Here is a 26,771-nt window from a genome sequence, read left to right as displayed (position 1 = left end):
CGTAGACAACAGAATACATATACAGTAAAATTGGCAACACCAAAAAATAACGACATTTCTGGAATACATTTGTCTAGGTTACATTTTTGATTAACATTGCAAGATCATAATTTAATGTAAGCACGAGATAAGCAACTGCAAACGTGAAACGTTGGTGCATTAATAACCGGTGTAGCCGCCAGAATGTTGACTGCAAGCATGATAACGTCCATGGATTTTGTTGTAGGGATGCCGGATATTAGTTTGTAGGATGGTGTACTGTGCCTGTTGCACTTGGTCGGTCAATACATGGGCGAATAATGCTGCATGTGGACGACAATGGAGTTGTACGGTGATGTGCTTGATTGTAGATAGACTTGGTTATTGAACAGACCAAGGCAACATTTCGACACTCTGAGGAGCACGTTGGGTTACAACAGAGATATGTGGGCGAGCGTTACTATGCTGGAAACTCCCGATGGAATGCTGCCCATGAATGGCAGCACAACAGGTCGAATTACCAAACTGACATACAATTTTGCAGTCCTGATGCACGGAATAACCCCGAGAGTGCTACAGCTGTCGTAAGAAATCGCACCCCAGACCATAACTCCAGGTATAGGCCCAGTGGGTGTCCAGCACGCAACCAGGCTGATTACAGATTACTGGCCTCTTGCTAGTGCCACGTGGCCGTCTGGAGGCCGGTCTTTTTGCGATCGTACATTCTCGTGACCAGTACTGCCACCAATCATGTACAGTGGCGACATTCCTGCCAAGTCTTTCTGCAGTATCGCAGAGGCAAAGTCTAGCTTCTCGTAGCCCTATTAAACGACCTCATTCAAACTCAGTAAGGTGTTGCTAATTGTCTTCGTCGCCTTCAAGGCATTCTTGGGGCAGTCGCCACTCTTATTTGACTTGTGCGAAATTTTTAGGCGCCATGTTTCAGCTGCAGAAACACGACTACAACATTCGTTTACGTCGCACAGCTTCTTGGTGTTGTGATTCAAACAAACGTTTGCAGACTGTCATGGCACATCGAACATTCAGCAAAGATCAGTAATCACATAGGAACCGCGGGTCACAAAGACACTCCAGGGCTGCTAAACAGCGTTGCAATTATTTAGACACACTGTAAAAAGGGACGCCCACTACAGGAAATGCTTAAAGTTTTGCCCAGATGCATTGATACCCACGTGACATTGGACTGAACGGCGCGTTCTTAGAGATACCTGGTGTATCCCGAATATTTTCAGAGAACGTACGTTAGGAGTACAACACTCTACGGATGTGAATTTTGGACTGTGGGCAAACCGGAAAACAAAAGACTCGAGGCGTCTGAGATGTATTGCCTTAGCAAGATGTTTCAAACTAGGTGAACCGATAATAACAAAGGAGGTTCTCCACAGAACTGATGCGGAAAGGAACATGTGAAAACTGACCAGTTGAAGGGGTGGGATAATACGGCATATATTAAAACATCAAGAAATAATTCCGTGGCACGTGGAGGAGCTGTTGACTAAGAAACTGTAGGGGAAGACAAAGATTGGAATACACTCGAGCAGAAATTGAGAAATTTGATGCAAGTGCTACTCTGAGATGAAGTGAGTAGGTTGTGGCTGGAAGCACCAAACAAGTTAGAAGAATGAAAAATAAAAGTAAGTGTCTGCATATAACTGCGGTATTTGTACAGAGACACAACTCAGTAGCACAAAAAAAATTTAAAAAACACACCAGTGAAGTTTGATGGACCTGGATGTCGACGGCTGTGGAAGTCATTTTACCGTTTTTGACTGTCGACATTCTTCCTTAGGAAGTTAGTAACAGCGCGCACTGTCTTTTCCCGTCTGAAGCGACCATGTCTACGAACATATTGTTCCTTCCTACGTATATCTCGCGAAGAGGCTATGAAGGTAAAATTGAAGAGATTCCAGTTCACGCCGATTATGACGAGTAATCGTTTTTCTGCCCACCATTCACGACTGGAGCAGAAAATGTTGGAAGTGAGAGTATACAGCGGTTCTAGGCGCTTCGGTCCGGAACCGCGTGACTGCTACGGTCGCAGGTTCAAATCCTGCCTCGGGCATGGATGTGTGTGATGTCCTTAGGTTGGTTAGATTTAAGTAGTTCTAAGTTCTAGGGGACTGAAGACCTCAGATGTTAACTCCCATAGTGCTCAGAGCCATTTGAACCATTTGACAGTAGTACACAAACGGCACACCACCACATACCAAGTGGGATATAGGTGCACATCTAGGCCTACACTGGTATGCAAAACGTGACAGCCAGCCCACTCACCGGATATTCACCGTTTCCAAGACCCCCTCCATCTGCGTCATTCGATGCAGTCGCTCATTGTCGTCCATAAAAATGAAGCCAGGACCGAATGCAGCCCAGAGAAGACACACATGGCGAAGGAGTCCATTATCACAATAGCGTCGACCGGTATGTGTGCGTGTTAAAATATTTCGAGGTGAATAGGCACACCCATGCATCATTGTGCCTCCCCATACCATAACATCTGAATCACCTGAACCATGGTGCCCAGTAATGCTAAACGGAGCCTCATATGGTGAGAGGTGGGCCCACATAATGCAGCCAAGAACGTTGCTGAACTTTATTGTTTTGGTGGTCCAGGTGTTACGGTATGGAGAGGCATGCTATTGCATGGGCTTAGTGGCGTTCAGAGTTTTTAACACGGTACACTAACCAGTCAACATTATTGTGTCACTGTACTCTTTCTCCATGTGTGTGTTTCCGTAGTGCATTCGACTCTGACTTCATTTTTAAGTATGCAATGCACAACCGGATCAAAGAGCGGAGCTATAGGTAGTCTTGAAACGAGAGGATATTCAGCGAGTAGACTGGCCTGCCCGTTCCCTTGACTTTAATCCCAACGTGCTAGTGTGGGATCCGTTGGGGAGACGTAATTCGGCACCTCCACATGCAACAAGTAGCATCAAATGCGATGGTGGATGAGTGGAGCGCCATACCGCATGAGCTCCGTAACGACCTTGCGGTCAGCACGGGAGAACGTTGCAGAACATACCCTGCTATCCATTGTGGTCACCCATCCGCTTAAGCAACCACCGTTTGTAATGCCCAGGAGACCATCACGAATCGCAGTGACATCTGAGTAATTACTTTCTTTGGGAAAAGTGTCATTTCTGTTCGTATCATTGCTTGCTTCTTTCAGTTGCTTTCAGTACTACAGAATGTAACAAACAGGTATGCCCAACCTTTCAGGAAACATTCCTTACACACAGAAGAAGAAAATATTTTGTCTAGATGTGGGTCCAGAAACGCTCTATTTCCATGTTATAGCCCATTTTCCACTTCTATTCATAATCACATTAACCATGGGAAACACGTGGAAACCGAACGTACCAGCATTCCATGAAATGTATTTGTACAGGAAATGTTCGAAATACCGCATTGGCTATATTTGTTTATAACGCATAGTGAGTTGTGATTGAATCGGTAGTTTGAAAAAAGGAACAAGCGCCAAAACATTTATTTTAAGACACAAATGAATTGCAAACTTTGTCTGCGAGTGGGAATTGATTGAAATCAGTGTGAAAAGTTGAAGTTCTTTGCCGAACTGGCGCTGGAATCGGCTTCTCCTGCTTATGTATTGTGTATTGTGTATTGAACCGGGGACCTGGAAACGACGGAGAGGCTTCGTGCCGCCGTAGCCCTCAGTGGTTCACAACCCCACAACAGGCCACAAATGTCCACCCACCCCACCACCGCCCCACAAAGAATCCAAGTTTATTGTGCAGTTCGGCCCCCAGTGGACCCCCTGGGAACGTCTCATACCAGACGAGTGTAACCCCAAATGTCGGCGTGGTAGAGTAATTATGGTGTGCGCGTACGTGGAGACAGTGTTTGCGCAGAAATCGCCGACATAGTGAAACTGAGGCGGAATAAGATTCAAATGGTTCAAATGGCTCTGAGCACTATGGGACTTAACTTCTGAGGTCATCAGTCCCCTAGAACTTAGAACTACTTAAACCTAACTAACCTAAGGACATCACACACATCCATGCCCGAGGTAGGATTCGAACCTGCGACCGTAGCGGTTACGCGGTTCCAGACTGAAGCGCCTAGAACCGCACGGCCACACCGGCCGGCCGTGGAATAAGGGGAACCAGCCCGCATTCGCCGAGGCAGATAAAACTGATTTAAAACCATCCACAGGGTGGCCGGCATACCGGACTTCGGCACTAATCTTCAGGCGGATTCGTGCCAGGGATCGCCACGCCTTCCGTTTCGGGAAGCAGCGCGTAAGATCGCGCGGTTAGCCGCTCGGACCGTCTCCTGCTTATTAGGCAGTTGCTCTGACCACAAACCCTTGCGGACACTGCACGGACTACCCTAGCAGGCATCCTGTTACAATCAAATTCCCAACTTACCCTCACACTACTGATGTAGTTACACTTGCCCATTGTTCTCATTACTCGTGGCATTTCGCCGATTCGAGTAAGAGTTAGAGTAGTGTGCATATAATCCAGTTTGTTTCTTCCACCAAACTTGTGTTAATGTATAGATGCACGTTGTGAGCTATAGAAATCGGACTTCGTAATATTCGTTAGTTTGAAGAATGGAACATATCCAGTTTCGAATTCCTTCACCTTCTGTTGTTCTTTCCTTAAAGCATCGTGTTTTCAGTCCATCAGAATATTTTTTTTGTTTAATGTCTAAGTTTAGATTCTCTTCATTACAGGAAAATGAATAATACACTCCTGGAAATTGAAATAAGAACACCGTGAATTCATTGTCCCAGGAAGCGGAAACTTTATTGACACATTCCTGGGGTCAGATACATCACATGATCACACTGACAGAACCACAGGCACATAGACACAGGCAACAGAGCATGCACAATGTCGGCACTAGTACAGTGTATATCCACCTTTCGCAGCAATGCAGGCTGCTATTCTCCCATGGAGACGATCGTAGAGACGCTGGATGTAGTCCTGTGGAACGGCTTGCCATGCCATTTCCACCTGGCGCCTCAGTTGGACCAGCGTTCGTGCTGGACGTGCAGACCGCGTGAGACGACGCTTCATCCAGTCCCAAACATGCTCAATGAGGGACAGATCCGGAGATCTTGCTGGCCAGGGTAGTTGACTTACACCTTCTAGAGCACGTTGGGTGGCACGGGATACATGCGGACGTGCATTGTCCTGTTGGAACAGCAAGTTCCCTTGCCGGTCTAGGAATGGTAGAACGATGGGTTCGATGACGGTTTGGATGTACCGTGCACTATTCAGTGTCCCCTCGACGATCACCAGTGGTGTATGGCCAGTGTAGGAGATCGCTCCCCACACCATGATACCGGGTGTTGGCCCTGTGTGCCTCGCTCGTATGCACTCCTGATTGTGGCGCTCACCTGCACGGCGCCAAACACGCATACGACCATCATTGGCACCAAGGCAGAAGCGACTCTCATCGCTGAAGACGACACGTCTCCATTCGTCCCTCCATTCACGCCTGTCGCGACACCACTGGAGGCGGGCTGCACGATGTTGGGGCGTGAGCGGAAGACGGCCTAACGGTGTGCGGGACCGTAGCCCAGCTTCAAGGAGACGGTTGCGAATGGTCCTCGCCGATACCCCAGGAGCAACAGTGTCCCTAATTTGCTGGGAAGTGGCGGTGCGGTCCCCTACGGCACTGCGTAGGATCCTACGGTCTTGGCGTGCATCCGTGCGTCGCTGCGGTCCGGTCCCAGGTCGACGGGCACGTGCACCTTCCGCCGACCACTGGCGACAACATCGATGTACTGTGGAGACCTCACGCCCCACGTGTTGAGCAATTCGGCGGTACGTCCACCCGGCCTCCCGCATGCCCACTATACGCCCTCGCTCAAAGTCCGTCAACTGCACATACGGTTCACGTCCAAGCTGTCGCGGCATGCTACCAGTGTTAAAGACTGCGATGGAGCTCCGTATGCCACGGCAAACTGGCTGACACTGATGGCGGCGGTGCACAATTGCTGCGCAGCTAGCGCCATTCGACGGCCAACACCGCGGTTCCTGGTGTGTCCGCTGTGCCGTGCGTGTGATCATTGCTTTTACAGCCCTCTCGCAGTGTCCGGAGCAAGTATGGTGGGTCTGACACACCGGTGTCAATGTGTTCTTTTTTCCATTTCCAGGAGTGTAGTTATGGCTGTAGTAACTATTGTAATTTTTTTAAAAGCGCGTTAGTTTGGTGTCTGTAATGTGATGTCAACCTTCTTGTCATCCTTTCAATTGTATGGTGCCGATTTCACAGCTAAAGCATCTTCGCCCACCTCTGAAAATGTCATAAACGAAGAAAGGTATACGTCATCCAGAAACACAGAGTTATGAAGTGCAGAAAAACGAACGGCTTTGGGGCACGAGTACACAACTTTTAGGTCGGTGTGACTGTACCCACTAAGACAAATTACGGTGGTATTGGCTCTTGTAAACATAAATGAAGTAAAAGGTTAAGTGTAGATGAGAAAGAACTTTCCTTGAAAACTTTGCTTGATGTACGCCGTAAAAATGAGCACGACACATTCTTAATGCGGATGATTGATCCAACTTCACCATTACGGAAGTGGTGTCAAAGAGACGCACTATTCAAACGAGATAGTAGAGCATTCATTGCCGTTTATTAGATGAGGGAAAAAGTTTTGTGATTAAGACTGCTTGTAGTATTGCATGAAGAATAAAGCAATCTGTCGATTAACGTCACTAATAACTGAATATCAAGTCCCCGTGTACAAAAGGGGCATGCACAGACATCGCGTAGTGCAAAACCGAACAACATTCGTGCTCTTATCGATGAATACATCAACAAATTTCCTGTTAAAGAAGCATTACAATAATCAGAATACAAAGTATTTGGGTGCTGAACTTAAAATCAAAACCATGTATGACCTCTTTCGCAAAAAACAGAAAAAAAGTTTAGCTGCTTCCCAGGAAGTGTAATAAGACTTTTATGGAGAGTACTTTCACGATTATAGACTTGGACCTCCTCAAAACGATGCTGTAGTATTTGTGAACTAACTGTAAAAAGTGTTCACATCCGAGTGTCAGTGCAAAGCGAGCTGATGTCAGTCATCTTCGTCGAGTCACAAGTCGTATAACGTCAGAAAGAGATAAAAAGTCTTTATTCTAATGTCTCGAAGAAAGGAGCACTTGTATTCCACCATATGGAAAAACGCCCTTTACCAAAATTGCCTGTACAGGAAATGTTCTATCTGAGAAAACTGTGGTAATACGTGTTCAACATACACGACATGAAAACTGATTCTGCCCATATCTATGTTTATCCGGAGGGAGAAGCTAAATGTGAAGCTGACGAAGTATGTAGCATGCTATAATTGAAAAAAAAAACAACGTGGACACTGAGATAAAATAACTTTACGTTTCCAGTAACGCCTGCGGATGTCAAAACCCAGTATTTTTCATTGCGAGGCCGCCTATTTCTTCAATGTGGTCGCAAGTTTGGGACAGCGAAAAGGAAAGTCAGACAACTACATAGAATTCACACACCACAAGGATACACTGATTTGATTCAATCCTCAAGGAAGAAAAAATTCAATCTCACTGCAAATCTGTGCAGAAAATATCCTAAATTTCAAGAACTGGTAGCCTAAGCTATAAAAAAATAACTACCAACTTCCTGGAAAAGTTTTCATTTCCAATTTCCAAGAACAGCCAGTTAGAATACTTCTTACGTAACAGTTATCTAACGGCAGCTGAGTTCATTGTAATATAGCAAACACAATTTCTTGCTGCAAAAGAACAACACGGGAGTACCGAACATTCCAAGGATTCCAACAGAAGTGGCAGATGTCCAGTACAAGAAAAAACATCCAGAATGTACACAAGACAATTACATTCCAAATGAGCTCAGACCATTATAAGAAGGTGTTGATGAGACCAGCAACAGCTACTGCAGAGAACGGAGAAAGTGAAGGACAGTAAAAATTTTCAAAGTGTTCTTCATAGGTATAGCTTTCAAAACCTGTGAGTACTATAGACATTACCTGTATACTGAGGTGACATAAGTCATAGAATAGCGATATGCACATGTACAGATGGTGGTAGTATCGCGTGCCTCAAGGTATAAAAGGGCAGTGCAATGCTGGAGCCGGCCGCGGTGGTCTCGCGGTTCTAGGCGCGCAGTCCGGAACCGTGCGACTGCTACGGTCGCAGGTTCGAATCCTGCCTCGGGCATGGATCTGTGTGATGTCCTTAGGTTAGTTAGGTTTAAGTAGTTCTAAGTTCTAGGGGACTGATAACCACAGCAGTTGAGTCCCATAGTGCTCAGAGCCATTTGAACCATTTTTGCAATGCTGGAGCTGTCATTTGTACTCAAATGATTCAGGTGAAAAGGTTCACGACGTCATTATGGCCGCACGACAGAAGTTAACAGACTCTGAGCGCAGAATGATAGTTGGAGCTAGACTCATTGGACATTCCGTTTCGGCAATCGTAAGGGAGTTCACTATTTCGATATCACCAGCGTCCAGAGTATACCGAGAACACCAGATTTCAGACATTATTTCTTACCACGGACAACGCAATGGCCGACGACCTTCACTTAACGACCGAAGGCAGCGCCGTTTGCGTGTCTTAACAGACAAGCAGCACTGCGTGAAATAACCGCAGAAATCAGTGTGGGACGTACGATTAGCGTATCAGTTAGGGCAATGCGGTGAAATTTGGCGTTAATGGGCTGTGGCAGTGGAGTACCAACCCGAGTGCCTTTGCCAACAGCACGACATCGCCTGGAACGCCTCCCCTACGCTCGTGACCATGTCGACTGGATCCCAGACGACTGGAAAACCGTGGCTTCGTCAAATGAGTTCCAATTTCAGTTGGCTGGAATTGATGGTACGTTTCGAATGTGGTGCAGACCGCACGAAGCCATGGACTCAAGTTGTGCGAAGTGGTGCTGGCTCCATAATGGTGTGGGCTGTGTTTGCAGTGAATTGACTGGGTGCTATGGTCCATCTGAACTGCAAGTGGTTAAGTCCTGCTACATGTAGTCCACTTGCAGTCGTTCATGGACTTCATATTGTCACACAACGATGGAATTTTTGTGGATGGCAATGCACCATGTCACCTGGACACAATCGTTCGCGACCGGTTTGAAGAATATCCTGGACAGTTCGAGCAAATGATTTGGCGTTTACGTGTCTTAACAGACAAGCAGCACTGCGTGAAATAACCGCAGAAATCAGTGTGGGACGTACGATTAGCGTATCCGTTAGAGCAGTGCGGTGAAATTTGGCGTTAATGGGCTGTGGCAGTGGAGTACCAACCCGAGTGCCTTTGTCAGCAGCACGACATCGCCTGGAACGCCTCCCCTACGCTCGTGACCATGTCGACTGGATCCCAGACGACTGGAAAACCGTGGCTTCGTCAAATGAGTTCCAATTTCAGTTGGCTAGAATTGATGGTACGTTTCGAATGTGGTGCAGACGCCACGAAGCCATGGACTCAAGTTTTGCGAAGTGGTGCTGGCTCCATAATGGTGTGGGCTGTGTTTGCAGTGAATTGACTGGGTGCTATGGTCCATCTGAACTGCAAGTGGTTAAGTCCTGCTACATGTAGTCCACTTGCAGTCGTTCATGGACTTCATATTGTCACACAACGATAGAATTTTTGTGGATGGCAATGCACCATGTCACCTGGACACAATCGTTCGCGACCGGTTTGAAGAATATCCTAGACAGTTCGAGCAAATGATTTGGCGTTTACGTGTCTTAACAGACGAGCAGCACTGCGTGAAAGAACCGCAGAAATCAGTGTGGGACGTACGATTAGCGTATCCGTTAGGGCAGTGCGGTGAAATTTGGCGTTAATGGGCTGTGGCAGTGGAGTACCAACCCGAGTGCCTTTGTCAGCAGCACGACATCGCCTGGAACGCCTCCCCTACGCTCGTGACCATGTCGACTGGATCCCAGACGACTGGAAAACCGTGGCTTCGTCAAATGAGTTCCAATTTCAGTTGGCTAGAATTGATGGTACGTTTCGAATGTGGTGCAGACGCCACGAAGCCATGGACTCAAGTTTTGCGAAGTGGTGCTGGCTCCATAATGGTGTGGGCTGTGTTTGCAGTGAATTGACTGTGTGCTATGGTCCATCTGAACTGCAAGTGGTTAAGTCCTGCTACATGTAGTCCACTTGCAGTCGTTCATGGACTTCATATTGTCACACAACGATGGAATTTTTGTGGATGGCAATGCACCATGTCACCTGGACACAATCGTTCGCGACCGGTTTGAAGAATATCCTGGACAGTTCGAGCAAATGATTTGGCGTTTGCGTGTCTTAACAGACAAGCAGCACTGCGTGAAATAACCGCAGAAATCAGTGTGGGACGTACGATTAGCGTATCCGTTAGGGCAGTGCGGTGAAATTTGGCGCTAATGGGCTGTGGCAGTGGAGTACCAACCCGAGTGCCTTTGCCAACAGCACGACATCGCCTGGAACGCCTCCCCTACGCTCGTGACCATGTCGACTGGATCCCAGACGACTGGAAAACCGTGGCTTCGTCAAATGAGTTCCAATTTCAGTTGGCTAGAATTGATGGTACGTTTCGAATGTGGTGCAGACCGCACGAAGCCATGGACCCAAGTTGTGCGAAGTGGTGCTGTCTCCATAATGGTGTGGGCTGTGTTTGCAGTGAATTGACTGGGTGCTATGGTCCATCTGAACTGGAAGTGGTTACGTCCGGCTACATGTAGTCCACTTGCAGTCGTTCATGGACTTCATATTGTCACACAACGATGGAATTTTTGTGGAAGGCAATGCACCATGTCACCTGGACACAATCGTTCGCGACCGGTTTGAAGAATATCCTGGACAGTTCGAGCAAATGATTTGGCGTTTGCGTGTCTTAACAGACAAGCAGCACTGCGTGAAATAACCGCAGAAATCAGTGTGGGACGTACGACTAGCGTATCCGTTAGGGCAGTGCGGTGAAATTTGGCGTTAATGGGCTGTGGCAGTGGAGTACCAACCCGAGTGCCTTTGCCAACAGCACGACATCGCCTGGAACGCCTCCCCTACGCTCGTGACCAAGTCGACTGGATCCCAGACGACTGGAAAACCGTGGCTTCGTCAAATGAGTTCCAATTTCAGTTGGCTAGAATTGATGGTACGTTTCGAATGTGGTGCAGACCCCACGAAGCATTGGCCAAAGGTGTGCGAAGTGGTGCTGTCTCCATAATGGTGTGGGCTGTGTTTGCAGTGAATTGTCTGTGTGCTATGGTCCATCTGAACTGCAAGTGGTTAAGTCCGGCTACATGTAGTCCACTTGCAGTCGTTCATGGACTTCATATTGTCACACAACGATGGAAGTTTTGTGGAAGGCAATGCACCATGTCACCTGGACACAATCGTTCGCGACCGGTTTGAAGAATATCCTGGACAGTTCGAGCAAATGATTTGGCGTTTGCGTGTCTTAACAGACAAGCAGCACTGCGTGAAATAACCGCAGAAATCAGTGTGGGACGTACGATTAGCGTATCCGTTAGGGCAGTGCGGTGAAATTTGGCGTTAATGAGCTGTGGCAGTGGAGTACCAACCCGAGTGCCTTTGCCAACAGCACGACATCGCCTGGAGCGCCTCCCCTACGCTCGTGACCATGTCGACTGGATCCCAGACGACTGGAAAACCGTGGCTTCGTCAAATGAGTTCCAATTTCAGTTGGCTAGAATTGATGGTACGTTTCGAATGTGTTGCAGACCCCACGAAGCCATGGACTCAAGTTGTGCGAAGTGGTGCTGGCTCCATAATGGTGTGGGCTGTGTTTGCAGTGAATTGACTGGGTGCTATGGTCCATCTGAACTGCAAGTGGTTAAGTCCTGCTACATGTAGTCCACTTGCAGTCGTTCATGGACTTCATATTGTCACACAACGATAGAATTTTTGTGGATGGCAATGCACCATGTCACCTGGACACAATCGTTCGCGACCGGTTTGAAGAATATCCTGGACAGTTCGAGCAAATGATTTGGCGTTTCCGTGTCTTAACAGACGAGCAGCACTGCGTGAAATAACCGCAGAAATCAGTGTGGGACGTACGATTAGCGTATCCGGTAGGGCAGTGCGGTGAAATTTGGCGTTAATGGGCTGTGGCAGTGGAGTACCAACCCGAGTGCCTTTGCCAACAGCACGACATCGCCTGGAACGCCTCCCCTACGCTCGTGACCATGTCGACTGGATCCCAGACGACTGGAAAACCGTGGCTTCGTCAAATGAGTTCCAATTTCAGTTGGCTAGAATTGATGGTACGTTTCGAATGTGGTGCAGACCCCACGAAGCCATGGACTCAAGTTGTGCGAAGGGTGCTGGCTCCATAATGGTGTGGACTGTGTTTGCAGTGAATTGACTGGGTGCTATGGTCCATCTGAACTGGAAGTGGTTAAGTCCTGCTACATGTAGTCCACTTGCAGTCGTTCATGGACTTCATATTGTCACACAGCGATGGAATTTTTGTGGATGGCAATGCACCATGTCACCTGGACACAATCGTTCGCGACCGGTTTGAAGAATATCCTGGACAGTTCGAGCAAATGATTTGGCGTTTGCGTGTCTTAACAGACAAGCAGCACTGCGTGAAATAACCGCAGAAATCAGTGTGGGACGTACGATTAGCGTATCCGTTAGGGCAGTGCGGTGAAATGTGGCGTTAATGGGCTGTGGCAGTGGAGTACCAACCCGAGTGCCTTTGCCAACAGCACGACATCGCCTGGAACGCCTCCCCTACGCTCGTGACCATGTCGACTGGATCCCAGACGACTGGAAAACCGTGGCTTCGTCAAATGAGTTCCAATTTCAGTTGGCTAGAATTGATGGTACGTTTCGAATGTGGTGTAGACCGCACGAAGCCATGGACCCAAGTTGTGCGAAGTGGTGCTGTCTCCATTATGGTGTGGGCTGTGTTTGCAGTGAATTGACTGGGTGCTATGGTCCATCTGAACTGGAAGTGGTTAAGTCCTGCTACATGTAGTCCACTTGCAGTCGTTCATGGACTTCATATTGTCACACAACGATGGAATTTTTGTGGATGGCGATGCACCATGTCACCTCTACACAATCGTTCGCGACCGGTTTGAAGAATATCCTGGGCAATTCGAGCAAATGATTTGTCCACTCCGATCGCCTGACATGAATCCCATGGGACATTTATGCGACAAAATCGAGAGGTCAGTTCGTGTACAAAATCCTGTGCCGGGAATACTTTCGCAATTATGGCCTATTATGGAGGCAGCGTGGTTCTGTATTTCTGCAGAGGACTTCTAATCACTTGCCGAGTCCATGCCACGTCGATTTGTTGCACTAAGCCGCTCGAGAGGTGATATTAGGAGGTATCCCATAACTTTTATCACGTCTCTGTATATGTTGTATTATGAATTTTTTGTGAAAATATAACTATTTCTGGGGGTGGGGAATGTTCAGCTCCTAATTCATTATTAGTTCGAAGAAGTTCCAAGGTACTGAGATAGAATGTCATCTACTGCTTGGTTAAGACTAAATTAAAAATAAGGCCAGGAGAATTTTTCATGTATTTTCTCACAAAAGGAGGCTTCGGGTTCGTTCCCTTCCCCAATCTAACAATGATGTTCATAGCTTCACCGCCCCTGTTTATTCCAGTTGAATGAAGGTAATATTGACGTGTTACTCGCTTCACTGTTTGTATTCACATGCGACGAAACATGTACTTCGGGCACTAAGGATCTCCTTCTCATTTCATTGCTAATGTTCGTATGGATGTAAATAACGGATTCAGTGACGGGCAGGTAGAAGTGGACTAGTTCTTTGGCGTCCACGCTCTCCGGACCTAAACCCACCACAGTGTTATTTGTAGGGGCATTTGAAAGCTCTGGTGCACAGAACTCCATCACAAGAGGTACAGAGTCTTCGTGCCCGTACTGCGGAAGGCTGTGAAACAATACGCAGTTATTCTCCAGAGATATAGCAGCGCATCACGGATTCAATGCGACGGCCAGTAGAAACATGTGTCCTTGCTAACAGGAGGCATTTTGAACAACTCATTCAGGAAAGTGCTTCATGCTGTGCTGATACTTTCTTTTTCTGTGTGTTTCTCATAATTAATATAATTATGAACAGAAGCAGAACATAAATTCTAACATGGATATAAAGAACAAAAACTCTAACATGTATACAGGGTGTTACAAAAAGGTACGGCCAAATTTCAGGAAACATTCCTCATACACAAAGAAAGAAAATATGTTATGTGGACATGTGTCCGGAAACGCATACTTTCCATGTTAGAGCTCATTTTGTTACTTCTCTTCAAATCACATTAATCATGGAATGGAAACACACAGCAACAGAAGGTACCAGTGTGACTTCAAACACTTTGTTACAGGAAATGTTCAAAATGTCCTCCGTTAGCGAGGATAATGCATCCATCCTCCGTCGCATGGAATCCCTGATGCGCTGATGCAGCCCTGGAGAATGGCGTATTGTATCACAGCCGTCCACAATACGAGCACGAAGAGTCTCTACATTTGGTACCGGGGTTGCGTAGACATGAGCTTTCAAATGCCCCCATAAATGAAAGTCAAGAGGGTTGACGTCAGGAGAGCGTGGAGGCCATGGAATTGGACCGCCTCTACCAATCCATCGGTCACCGAATCTGTTGTTGAGAAGCGTACGAACACTTCGACTGAAATGTGCATGAGCTCCATCGTCCATGAACCACATGTTTTGTCGTACTTGTAAAGGCATATGTTCTAGCAGCACAGGTAGAGTATCCCGTATGAAATCATGATAACGTGCTCCATTGAGCGTAGGTGGACGAAACTGAAGTGAGCTCTAACATGGAAATTAAGCGTTTCCGGACATATGTCCACATAAAATTTTTTCTTTATTTGTGTGTGAGGAATGTTTCCTGAAAGTTTGGCCGTACCTTTTTGTAACACCCTGTATAAAGTGTTTCAGGATCCATATCGATATAACATAGAGCATTTTCTTTCACTAAGTATGAGGAATAGGTTCCTGAAAGTTTGACCACACATCTTCGTTGCACACTTTGCTCTGTAGCAGTGATGGTTCAAGTTCCATCGAGCTATGTTACCTGGCAGTGACACATTGTGTGAGAATTATTTTCGTCCTCAACGGCCCCTACACGTGCATCAGTTTATCAGCTACCGGCAGACCGACCAATTTTGCGGCAGCTACACACCTCCTGACCGCCTGTACTCAGTCACTACAGCAGCGCCCTGTTGCTGTGATTTGTTTATCTTAAATTCCTTGAGTTAATATTTTAAGGGATCCCCTTTGGTTTAACACAGAAACAAAAAATGGGGTTTGTCTTGGTTGTTTCAGAGGTAACAAGACCAAAAAAAGCCCAGAGACAATTGTGGGCAAGGAAGTGACTAATGCAAAAAAAAAAAAAATGGTTCAAATGGCTCTGAGCACTATGGGACTCAACTGCTGTGGTCATCAGTCCCCTAGAACTTACAACTACTTAAACCTAACTAACCTAAGGACATCACACACATCCATGCCCGAGGCAGGATTCGAACCTGCGACCGTAGCAGTCGCACGGTTCCGGACTGCGCGCTGACTAACGCAAAGAAAGAAATTCACCCACACTCCGTTCCTTAAGAAGTTGTTAGCCGATGATTTTCGTAATTATGTAAGAATGAATGAAAAATGCATTTCTGTGTTGCTAAGCATCATCAAACCATTCTTAACGGAAAAAGAGTCATGAGAGAAGCTGGAAACTGTAAGGAGAGAGTGTTATCTACGTTGCGGTCTCTAGCCACTGATGGAAGTTACGAGAATGTCAAACTCAGCGCTGCTGTATACCACAATTATTATCTAAAATGATTCCTGAAACCTGCAAAGTGATTTATAGTTATCTCAGGAAATAGAACATACTAAAGCGAAAAAAATAAAACAAAAGATGTTCATGTAAACTTTATTGAGTGATTTATGAATGTAGTGTAGCATACATAAAGCACGCAATCAATACCTTCATTGCGCGATAACAACGGTGAAGTCACTGATGACAGTGCCACTAAAGCAGAGTTATTAAACACTGTTTTCCGAAACTCCTTCAAGAAAGGAGACGAAGTAAATATTCCTGAATTCCAATCAAGAACAACTGCCAAAATGAAAAACATAGAAGTAGACATCCTCGGAGTAACGAAGTAGCTTAAATCACTTAATAAAGGCAAGGCCTCCGGTCCAGATTGTATACCAGTCACGTTCCTCTCAGAGTATGCTGATAAAATAGCTCCATATTTATCAATTATATACAACCACTCGCTCACAGAAAGATCCGTACCTAAAGACTGGTAAATTGCTCAAGTCACACCAATACCCAAAAAGAGAAGTAGGAGTAATCCGATGAATTACAGGCCTATATCACTAACGTCGATTTACAATAGGGTTTTGGAATATATACTTTATTCGAACAGTATGAAGTACCTCGAAGAAAACGATTTATTGACACGTAGTCAGCACGGTTTCAGAAAATATCGTTCTTGTGAAACACAACTAGCTCTTTACACTCACGAAGTAATAAGTGCTATCGACAGAGGATGTCAAATTTATTCCAAATTTTTAGATTTCCAGAAGGCCTTCGACACCGTTCCTCACAAGCGTCTTCTAACCAAACTGCGTGCCTGCGGAATATCGCCTCAGTTGTGCGACAGGATTCGTGATTTCCTGTCAGAAAAGTGACAGTTCGTAGTAATAGACGGAAAGTCATAGAGTAAATCAGAAATAATATCCAGCATTCCCCAAGGAAGTGTTATAGACCCTCTATTGTTCCTGATACATACTAACGACATAGATTGTTTGCAGATGATGCTGTAATTTACCGTCTTGTAAAGTCATCAGATGATCAAAACAACTTGCAAAATGATTTAGATAAAATATCTGTATGGTGCGAAAAGTGGCAATTGACCCTGAATAAGGAAAAGTGTGAAATTATTCACATGAGTACTAAAAGAAATCAGCTAAATTTCGATTACACGGTAAGTCACACAAATCTGAAGGCTGTAAATTCAACTAAATACTTAGGGATTACAATTACAAATAACCTAAATTGGAACGATCACATATATAATATTGTGGGTACAGCAAACCAAAGACTGGGATTCATTGGCAGAACACTTAGAAAGTTCTACAGGTCTACTAAAGAGACTGCTCACACCACGCTTGTCTGCTTGTCCGCCCTATTGTAGAGTATTGCTGTGCGGTGTGGGATCCGCATCAGGTGGGACTGACGGTTGACATCTAAAAGGTGCAAAGAAGGGCAGCTCGTTTTGTATTATAGCGAAATAGGGGAGATAGTATCACAGACATGATACGTGAATTGGAGTGGCCATCATTAAAACAAAGGCGTTTTTCGTTGCGACGGGATCTTGTCATGAAATTTCAATCAAAAGTTTTCTCCTCTGATTGCGATAACATTCTGTTGGCACCCACCTACAAAGGGAGAAATGATCATCACGTGTGCCGTTCTAGAGTGGAACGGTAGAGAGACAGCTTGAAGATGGTTCACTGAACCCTCTACCAGGCACTTTATCGTGAATAGCAGAGTAATCACGTAGATGTCGATGTAAAAGATATATGTGTAAGTTTAAGAAACTCATATCAATTGAGAAGAAGAAAGACTACAAATGGTGGTGGCGCACATCTCTAATAAATACAGCAACAGATATTCACGTTTTTTGCGCTGCGCTTTACTTTGAAATGTTTTGACTCCCACTTTCGATGTGTGTTTTAGATGTGGCAGGTTGCCAGTTAGCTAGACAAGGCGGCTTCCCTGCCTTATCATTTTAACTTCATTCCTCCGTTGCTTTATAGTTTCAAAATTATTTGGACTTAGGTACAATCTTCCTGAATTTTATTCTTGGATTATTACCAATTACGTAGGATTTTCCTCCTACATACAGGATGATGCCATTTGACGATGTTATACAGCATCCATAATTTTAACTTCATTCTCTTCGATGTAGATTTGAGCTTGTTTAAGATTTATGGTCTAAAATTATTTTCGCAGGTGTACAACAAGGCTTTCTAAAGATGATGTTCTTAAACTTCGTACCATTTTTGCCTTGGTATTTACGAATGTATTCATTGCATGATTCTTTCCAATGCATATTCACTGATTGTTTATATTTTGAACGATTTTTTATCTTATAAGCATTAAAATATTTTATACTACACTGTTAAACAGATTTGTCAAGTGTTCACTTTTATTTTGTAATTTACTCCTCATTATATTTTTTGTTGGCTTTTATACAGTGTTTTTTATATCCTACTTGATTGGACAAAATTTTCTTAGACTACTTTCCTCCATTTCTTTACGCATCTGAAGATGCTTCTAAAAAGCAGCCGAAACCAGTTATCGTAATTTAATTCTAATAGGAAAGTTATGGTGTATGAATTGAAAGTCTTTTGCTTTAAAAATTTTATATTTAATAACAGAGCTATAACAAACGTAGCGTTTAGCAGCTGTCAGAACGGATAAAAAAAAACCATAGTTTGCTCTTCGTACCAGAAGTCTTGGATACAGGTAGGATTTATAACAATGAAGCAAATGTATTTTATGATTTTATGAATAAACATTCATTCACTGTGTGCATTTCGGTTTCTAGGCTTTACTTCTGACACATATCGGAAATGAAATCTAAGATCTAATATGTCAGCAGATCGATTTTTAGATCACATTCCCGATAAGTATCAGAAATAAAACAAGAAAACCGAAATACAGTTACAGTTTAGCCGTAAAATATATATCTTTCACTCTCTCTATGTGCCACATAAGCCATTATGGATTCGTTAATGACAGAAAAAGTGCTTCCTTTCCCGCATCTCTGTTGCTATATTCCGTGCAGGACGAGTCCCACAAACATCTCTAGCCATTAAATTCCTTCAGAAACTCGAAGTTCCGTCCGTCTCGCACTCTGCAGCACAGCATTTCATCACGCACGCAGCGACAAAAGACGAATTTTTATCGGGTGGTTAGCTCGACAGTCTTTACACACGGCACGATTTATTGAGTGAAGTGGTAGAGGGATTGGCTGTCGTGTAGTCGCGGCATCCCGACAAGAAAGTTCATCGGTGGGTTGGTCAAAAAGCCTACACAGGTCCCATTTTGCTGTTGGTCGGCGTTGGTACGTGTGTAGGGCTTGTAAAGGCCCCACGATACACATCAAGTTATCGACCGACCGACCGACCGACCAACCTGATTCGTGGCAGCCTACACACGAGCCCACAGAGTGCACTCAGCGTTTAGAGTGCCGCCGTGTTGTTGTGGTTTGTTTATGTTCGTTGTGTTTATGTCCTACGAAATCTCGCTTGGTTGTACACAGAAATGAAAATGATGGTTTGACTTGGCTGTTTTAGAAGTAACAAGGCAAAAAACATACCAAACTGGAGGGCAAAGGAGTGGGTAATGCAAGGAAAGAAATTTACTCACTTTCGTTTACTTCAGCAGCTGGGATCCGACTGTTTTCGTAATTATCTACGAATGGATGAGTTATGCATTCCGGAGTTGCTGATCATCATCAAACCATTTTTAACGAAAACGAGTACAGTCATGAGGGAAGCTGTAAGCGACGAGGTTTACATTTCTTGCCACTGGCAGAATTTCAGATAATCTCATATTCAGTGCTGTTTCATCACCACAATTTTATCTAAAATTATTCCTCAAACCTGCAACTTGATGTATAGTCGCCTCAGGAAATACATAATGTTAAGCAAAATAAACAAAAGATTTACGAACTTCCAGCACGCTGGAGTAGTTTGGGGTGATCAACATCTATTAATCAGTAGAACGAAAAACCAGTCCAAGTCGCAAATTTTTACTTTTTATTCATTCAATGATTAGTTTCAGTGCGAGATCCATTTTCAAATTGTCATAACTAAGTCGAAAATGACGATCTGAAAGTGGGTCTAGGACCGAAACTAGCCATCGAATGAATAAAAAGTAAAAATTTTCAAGTTGGACTGGTCTTTCGTTCTAGTGAAAGCAAAATACGTTCATGAAAACTTTATTGGTTTATTTATGTATACCGCGTAAAAGATGTCCTTTAAGCTTAAGAAACTTACTTCACATGAGAAGAAGTAAGACTACAAATGGTGGTGGCTAGCATCATACAACAAATTTAGCAACAAATATGCAAGAAATGAAGAATTTAGCAACTGGTAGAATTTAATAAAATCCCACACTTTGCTGTTCACAACACAAGGTTTGGGTACAAGCTGGACCTTTTCAACACTCATAACAATGAAGCAAATACGAGGGTAATCCCAAAAGTAAGGTTTCCTATATTTTTATAAGTACATAGACCTGTTTATTTCTACAATGGTTTACATCAATTTACAACTTGAACATTTAGCTATTTTTCTACATAATCACCATTTCTGTCGGAGCATTTTTGTAGACGCAGTGGCAGGTTTTGTATGCCCATGTCATACCAGCTCGCCGCCATGCTGTTCAGAAAGTTATGAACCTCTTCTTTCACCTCGTCGTCAGAGCTGAATCACTTTCCGGCCAAATGTTTTTTTAACCTAGGGAACAGGTGATAGTCACTGGGTGCCAAGTCAGGACGATAGGGTGTGTGGGTGACTATGTTCCACTGAAACTGTTGCAGAAGAGCAACGGTTTGCCGAGCGATGTCTGGGCGAGCGTTGTCATGGAGAATGTGTACGCCCTTGCTCAACATTCCTCTTCTCCGGTTCTGAATAGCCCGTTTGAGTTTTCTCAGTGTCATAGTACCTGTCAGCGTTAACTGTGGTCCCAGCGATTCAGCTCCCACGACGAAATGAAAGAAGAGGTTCATAACTTTCTGAACAACATGGCGGTGAGCTGGTATGACATGGGCATACAAAAATTGCCACAGCGTCTACAAAAATGCTCCGACAGAAATGGTGATTACTTTTGAGATTACCCTCGTATATTTTATGAATAAACGTCAACTGACTGTCTATATTTCGGTTTTTAGGTTTTACTACAGATACACTTGGAAATGAAATCTAAGACCTAATATGTCTGTACTTCGGTTTTTAGATTTCATTTCGAATAAGTATCGGAAGTTAAACCTAAAAACCGAGATACAGAAGACCGACTGATTTTTATTCACCAAATGAATACACATTAGAGTCTTTAAAAACGGACACAAACAGTGTCGACCGCCAAAACATTTATTTTGTGGTAAACGATTTCAGTTGGCAGAGGTCTGAGGACTGAAGATGGCCAAAAACCGAAACCGATTACCATCAAAATCAGTGTCTTTGCAGTCCAGAATGCCTGTGCCCATTTTAAAGCACTTTTTTCCACATCACTGTTCTCCACGAGGAAATTGTTCTGAAAAATACTTTTACTCTCACTGTGTGCCAAGTAAAACCATTGTGGATTCGTGAAAAATGAAACATTTTTAGTGCTTAATTTCTAGCATCTCTATTGTATATTCATGGCATCCTAAGAAATTTTGGTCTTATGTCAAAGCGGTAGGTGGATCAAAACAAAATGTCCAGACACTCTGTGACCAAAATGGTACTGAAACAGAGGATGACAGACTAAAGGCCGAAGTACTAAACGTCTTTTTCCAAAGCAGTTTCACAGAGGAAGACTGCACTCTAGTTCCTTCTCTAGATTGTCGCACAGATGACAAAATGGTATACATAGAAATAGATGACAGAGGGATAGAAAAACAATTAAAATAATTCAAAAGAGGAAAGGCCGCTGGACCTGATGGGATACCAGTTCGATTTTACACAGAGTACGCGAAGGAACTTGCCCCCTTCTTGCAGCGGTGTACCGTAGGTCTCTAGAAGAGCGTAGCGTTCCAAAAGATTGGAAAAGGGCACAGGTCATCCCCGTTTTCAAGAAGGGACGTCGAACAGATGTGCGTAACTATAGACCTATATCTCTAACGTCGATCAGTTGTAGAATTTTGGAACACGTATTATGTTCGAGTATAATGACTTTTCTGGAGACTAAAAATCTACTCTGTATGAATCAGCATGGGTTTCGAAAAAGACGATCGTGTGAAACCCAGCTCGCACTATTCGTCCACGAGACTCAGAGGGTCATACACACGGGTTCCCAGGTAGATGCCGTATTTCTTGATTTCCGCAAGGTTTTTGATACAGTTCCCCCACAGCCGTTTAATTAAAAAAGTAAGAGCATATGGACTATCAGACCAATTGTGTGATAGGATTGAAGAGTTCCTAGATAACAGAACGCAACATGTCATTCTCAACGGAGAGAAGTCTTCTGAAGTAAGAGTGATTTCAGGTGTGCCGCAGGGGAGTGTCGTAGGACCGTTGCTATTCACAATATACAGGGTGTTACAAAAAGGTACGGCCAAACTTTCAGGAAACATTCCTCACACACAAATAAAGAAAAGATGTTATGTGGACATGTGTCCGGAAACGTTTAATTTCGATGTTAGAGCTTATTTTAGTTTCGTCAGTATGTACTGTACTTCCTCGATTCACCGCCATGATTTCATACGGGATACTCTACCTGTGCTGCTAGAATATGTGCCTTTACAGGTACAACATTTGGTTCATGCACGATGGAGCTCCTGCACATTTCAGTCGAAGTGTTCGTACGCTTCTCAACAACAGATTCTGTGACCGATGGATTGGTAGAGGCGGACCAATTCCATGGCCTCCACGCTCTCCTGACCTCAACCCTCTTGACTTTCATTTATGGGGGGCATTTGAAAGCTTTTGCTCGTGTTGTGGACGGCTGTGATACAAGACGCCATCTCCAGGGCTGCATCAGCGCATCAGGGATTCCATGCGACGGAGGGTGGATGCATGTATCCTCGGTAACGGAGGACATTTTGAACATTTCCTGTAACAAAGTGTTTGAAGTCACGCTGGTACCTTCTGTTGCTGTGTGTTTACATTCCATGATTAATGTATTTTGAAGAGAAGTAACAAAATGAGCTCTAACATGGAAAGTAAGCATTTCCGGACACATGTCCACATGCCATATTTTCTTTCTTTGTGTGTGGGGAATGTTTCCTGAAAGTTTGGCCGTACCTTTTTGTAACACCCTGTATATAAATGACCTTGTGGATAACATCGGAAGTTCAGTGAGGCTTTTTTGCGGATGATGCTGTAGTATATCGTGAGGTTGTAACAATGGAAAATTTTACTGAAATGCAGGAGGATCTGCAACGAATTGACGCAAGGTGCAGGGAATGGCAATTGAATCTCAATGTAGACAAGTGTAATGTGCTGCGAATACATAGAAAGAAAGATCCTTTATCATTTAGCTACAATATAGCCGGTCAGCAACAGGAAGCATTTAATTCCATAAATTATCTGGGAGTACGCATAGAGTGATTTAAAATGGAATGATCAAATAAAGTTGATCGTCGGTAAAGCAGATGCCAGACTGAGATTCATTGGAAGAATCCTAAGGAAATGCAATCCGAAATCAAAGTAAGTAGGTTACAGTACACGTGTTCGCCCACTGCTTGAATATTGCTCACCAGTGTGGGATCCGTACCAGATGGGGTTGATAGAAGAGATAGAGACGATCCAACGGAGAGCAGCGCGCTTCGTTACAGGATCATTTAGTAACCGCGAAAGCGTTACGGAAATGATAAACTCCACTGGGAGACTCTGCAAGAGAGACGCTCAGTAGCTCGGTACGGGCTTTTGTTGAAGTTTCTAGAACATACCTTCACCGAGGAGTCAAGCAGTATATTGCTCCCTCCTACGTATATATCGCGAAGAGTCCATGAGGATAAAATCAGAGAGATTAGAGCCGACACAGAGGCATACCAACAATCTTTTTTTTTACACGAACAATACGAGACTGGAATAGAAGAGAGAACCGATAGTGGTACTCGAAGTACCCTTCGCCACACACCGTCGGGTGGCTTGCGGAGTATGGATGTAGATGTAGATATACACACATCACTCATCTTTAAATTTCTTATGAAACTGGAAGTTAAAAAATAACAAAAGACGAAGTGCACAATTTGTTGGGTGCAAGGGCTGAGGGGATTGGCTGTGATGTGGTAATACCCACCCGACAGGCAGACAAGGGAAGCTCGTTTGTCGGTCGTTCGGTCGGTCGGTCAAAACGCCTATACACGCCCAGTTTGTCGGTCGGTCGGTTGGTGCGCGTGTAGGGCCCGTAAGCTTTTCATTTAAAGTAGCGACTGCGGAGGTTGCTTGCGCCGCCGACGCACCGTATCTGTGTGACCGGTGGCCAGCCGGGCTCCCCGCCAAAGGCTGTTGCAGCATCTCTGGAGGGGCGGGCAACTAGGCCTGCGGATGACCGCCGCGCCACTACACGGCACGCCACGCCAGCCGCTGCTCGGCGCGGCTCAGCTCGCAGTTTATCAGCGACTCTCGCTCGTGTCTGTTGCGGTCTCGCTTCCTCTCAGCTGCTTCGCCGCTCTCCACGCGGGCGTCATTCTCTCGCCGCGCCGGCTACTCGCTGCGGTCCTCGCGTCTACGAGCGCCGTTAACTGCACGCCGCATCTGCGCACTCGCAACTCTAGGTAATTACTCAGTATCCACTCTGCCAGCCACTTAACACGGTGTGTCGCCTGCCGCAAATTAACTCACCTGCTCTGCGCACGCGGCGTGCGTTCATAAATGTGTTCCTCGCTCGACGTCCGCTGAAATCCGTTCTCATCTTGTGCTAACTAGTGAAACGCTCGCATGTCCCCTGTCCTAAAGCAGTTCCCGATAAATAAGGACTTTTCCTTCCGACGTCTCAAGAGAGCGGTATCTGTGTCCCTTATAATATTTTCACAGCGAAATGTATTTTCTCTGTTCTGTATGCTTAACCAAGATTGCTATACCCTCGTAAAATTCGAGATTGCAGTAGGGTATTAAACACGGCATGTCGTTGTTAATTTGGTATGTAACATACCATTGGCGATCTGATACTTGTAATTAGTGTATAACCTACAAATCGACTTTCTTCGAATTAAATGTGGAGCAGTAAATTTTACGAAGGTTTAGTAACGGTGTAACATTCACCCCCCCCCTCTTTCTCTAGTATTCTTAAGTTAATAAGCGTGTCAGATGGCAGAGAAAACTTACACAGTTCTATACGACGACACGGCGTAGCATTCGTAAAACGAGTGACGACTATGGGTTCAAAAAGAATTTTTTCTGATTTTAAAAAAGCATGATATCGTTACAAAACTCGCAGACATTAAGCTTACATGGGATTGCCAAAGCAGGCTTTTGTAAACTGATATCCCGGTATCGTTTCTAATTGATCAAGTAGACACTCCAATATCCATTCTGCAAATGTGTTTCTTGCTGCCGGATTTCCTCTTCCACGATAGTTTGTCGCTGCCAAGTGAACGCGCATCCGTTTCTGAAACGTGCTTGCGTTATTTCGCGGCTTACTTTTAGAAAATTCTCGACTAATTTGGAAGTTTTTGTGTACTGAAAAAGTATCAGAGCGTTGTGTACGTACCTCCGAAGAGAAGGCATTATACTCACTATAGGACAAAGTGGAACAACTGATTTCTAGAGGTCACTTGTGTAAAACTGACGGTTGGAAAACCAAAATTTGGGTCGGTCTAGCAAAACCCCTTCAGTTTTAATATGTAAACACGACAGCGAAAAACGGTTTCAGAAATTTTTGCTTTCTTCTTCCGTTAGTTCTCATGTATATCTGGCAATTGAAAAGCTACGTCTGTACTTCAGACATTCACAGTGAGAGCCAAGACCACAACAAATAGTCGACGTCTAGCACTCTGCCACACTGGCTCTCATTTGATATTTCCAAAGGTTTGTGTAATGTATTTTATCAAAGTCGACAGACTGTGGCTAGAGTCAAACTACGGATCAAATAACATTACGGTATATACGTGGGGTGTTTGCTGGATTTCAGTGTTCAAGATATGACACCAAGTGCATGTTGATTGCAGTCTTTGAATCATGCCACTGCTGCTAGTGAGACAATTCTACCTTCAAGAGCTGTGCACTTTCGCGCAAAAGGATTTAAATCCCAGTCTTACAGACTTATTAAAGGGCTCTTCTTTTTCTTTAGACCATTTTTGGTGAATTGTGGGGTAGTTAATATTACAAAAGCTACACTCTTCATATCATAACCGCGACAATTCTCAATAACTTATTATATAGCAATGTGAGATCGCAAGGTATTTCTCAGATATGACTTACCGAAATCTGAGGTCCTTGCCTTATTAAAAGGTAATTCAATTAGGAACTACGGAGACTCCACGTGGCAAAGGAATTCAGTCTCGTCATATTTGTAATTCTGAAAGAGCACCTATCTGGAAAAACTTCACTATCCTGAAATTCTAAATAGTAAACTGTTAAGGTTCTAAAATGTTTTGTCAACATAGCTTCACAACTTCAGTGTTTATAAAAAAGGGTATCAAGGAAACTGCCAGAAGCTACTGTAATATGCCTTCATTAACGGTCAGTTTGTCAAGCGGATGAGAACATTACATAAGTTTCAAGGACCCCTCTTTAACCCGCTGTAGTTTTCATCTGACTTAGATGATTACTTCGCCGGAACTGGATGAGTAAACACACATTGCTGCTGCTTTTGGTGTTCCTTCATAACATTTTTAAATGTTATAGCTCGTTTTTCCGGACTTCAGCAAGATTCTTTTTGTTGACCTGGAAATAGCCTACTTCCTGATGTCAAATAACATCGATATTCATCGTAATTTTTTTACAATTACCGGTTTTTTCACGGAAAATACAATCAGATCAAAATGCAGTTAACTTCTTTAAAACATTAGCGGTCACATGTGTAAATATTGCGAGGGAGCTAGAGACCAC

General features: G+C 44.4%; 1 protein-coding gene across 1 annotated transcript in view; it reads left to right on the top strand.

The window, feature by feature from the left end:
• Nucleotides 1–24,292: 24,292 nt before the first annotated feature.
• The window catches only part of LOC126419253 (lysosome membrane protein 2-like), a 384,735-nt gene continuing 382,256 nt past the window's right edge, over nucleotides 24,293–26,771 (top strand). The window contains exon 1 of the mRNA XM_050086410.1: nucleotides 24,293–24,496. The gene's annotated coding sequence lies outside the window, so the exon portion shown is untranslated. The remainder of the gene's footprint in view (nucleotides 24,497–26,771) is intronic.

This window comes from Schistocerca serialis, chromosome 9, assembly GCF_023864345.2.
Source record: "Schistocerca serialis cubense isolate TAMUIC-IGC-003099 chromosome 9, iqSchSeri2.2, whole genome shotgun sequence".
Taxonomy (NCBI): domain Eukaryota; kingdom Metazoa; phylum Arthropoda; class Insecta; order Orthoptera; family Acrididae; genus Schistocerca; species Schistocerca serialis.
Note: the sequence above shows the minus strand (reverse complement) of the source record. Positions and strands in the feature narration are given on the sequence as shown.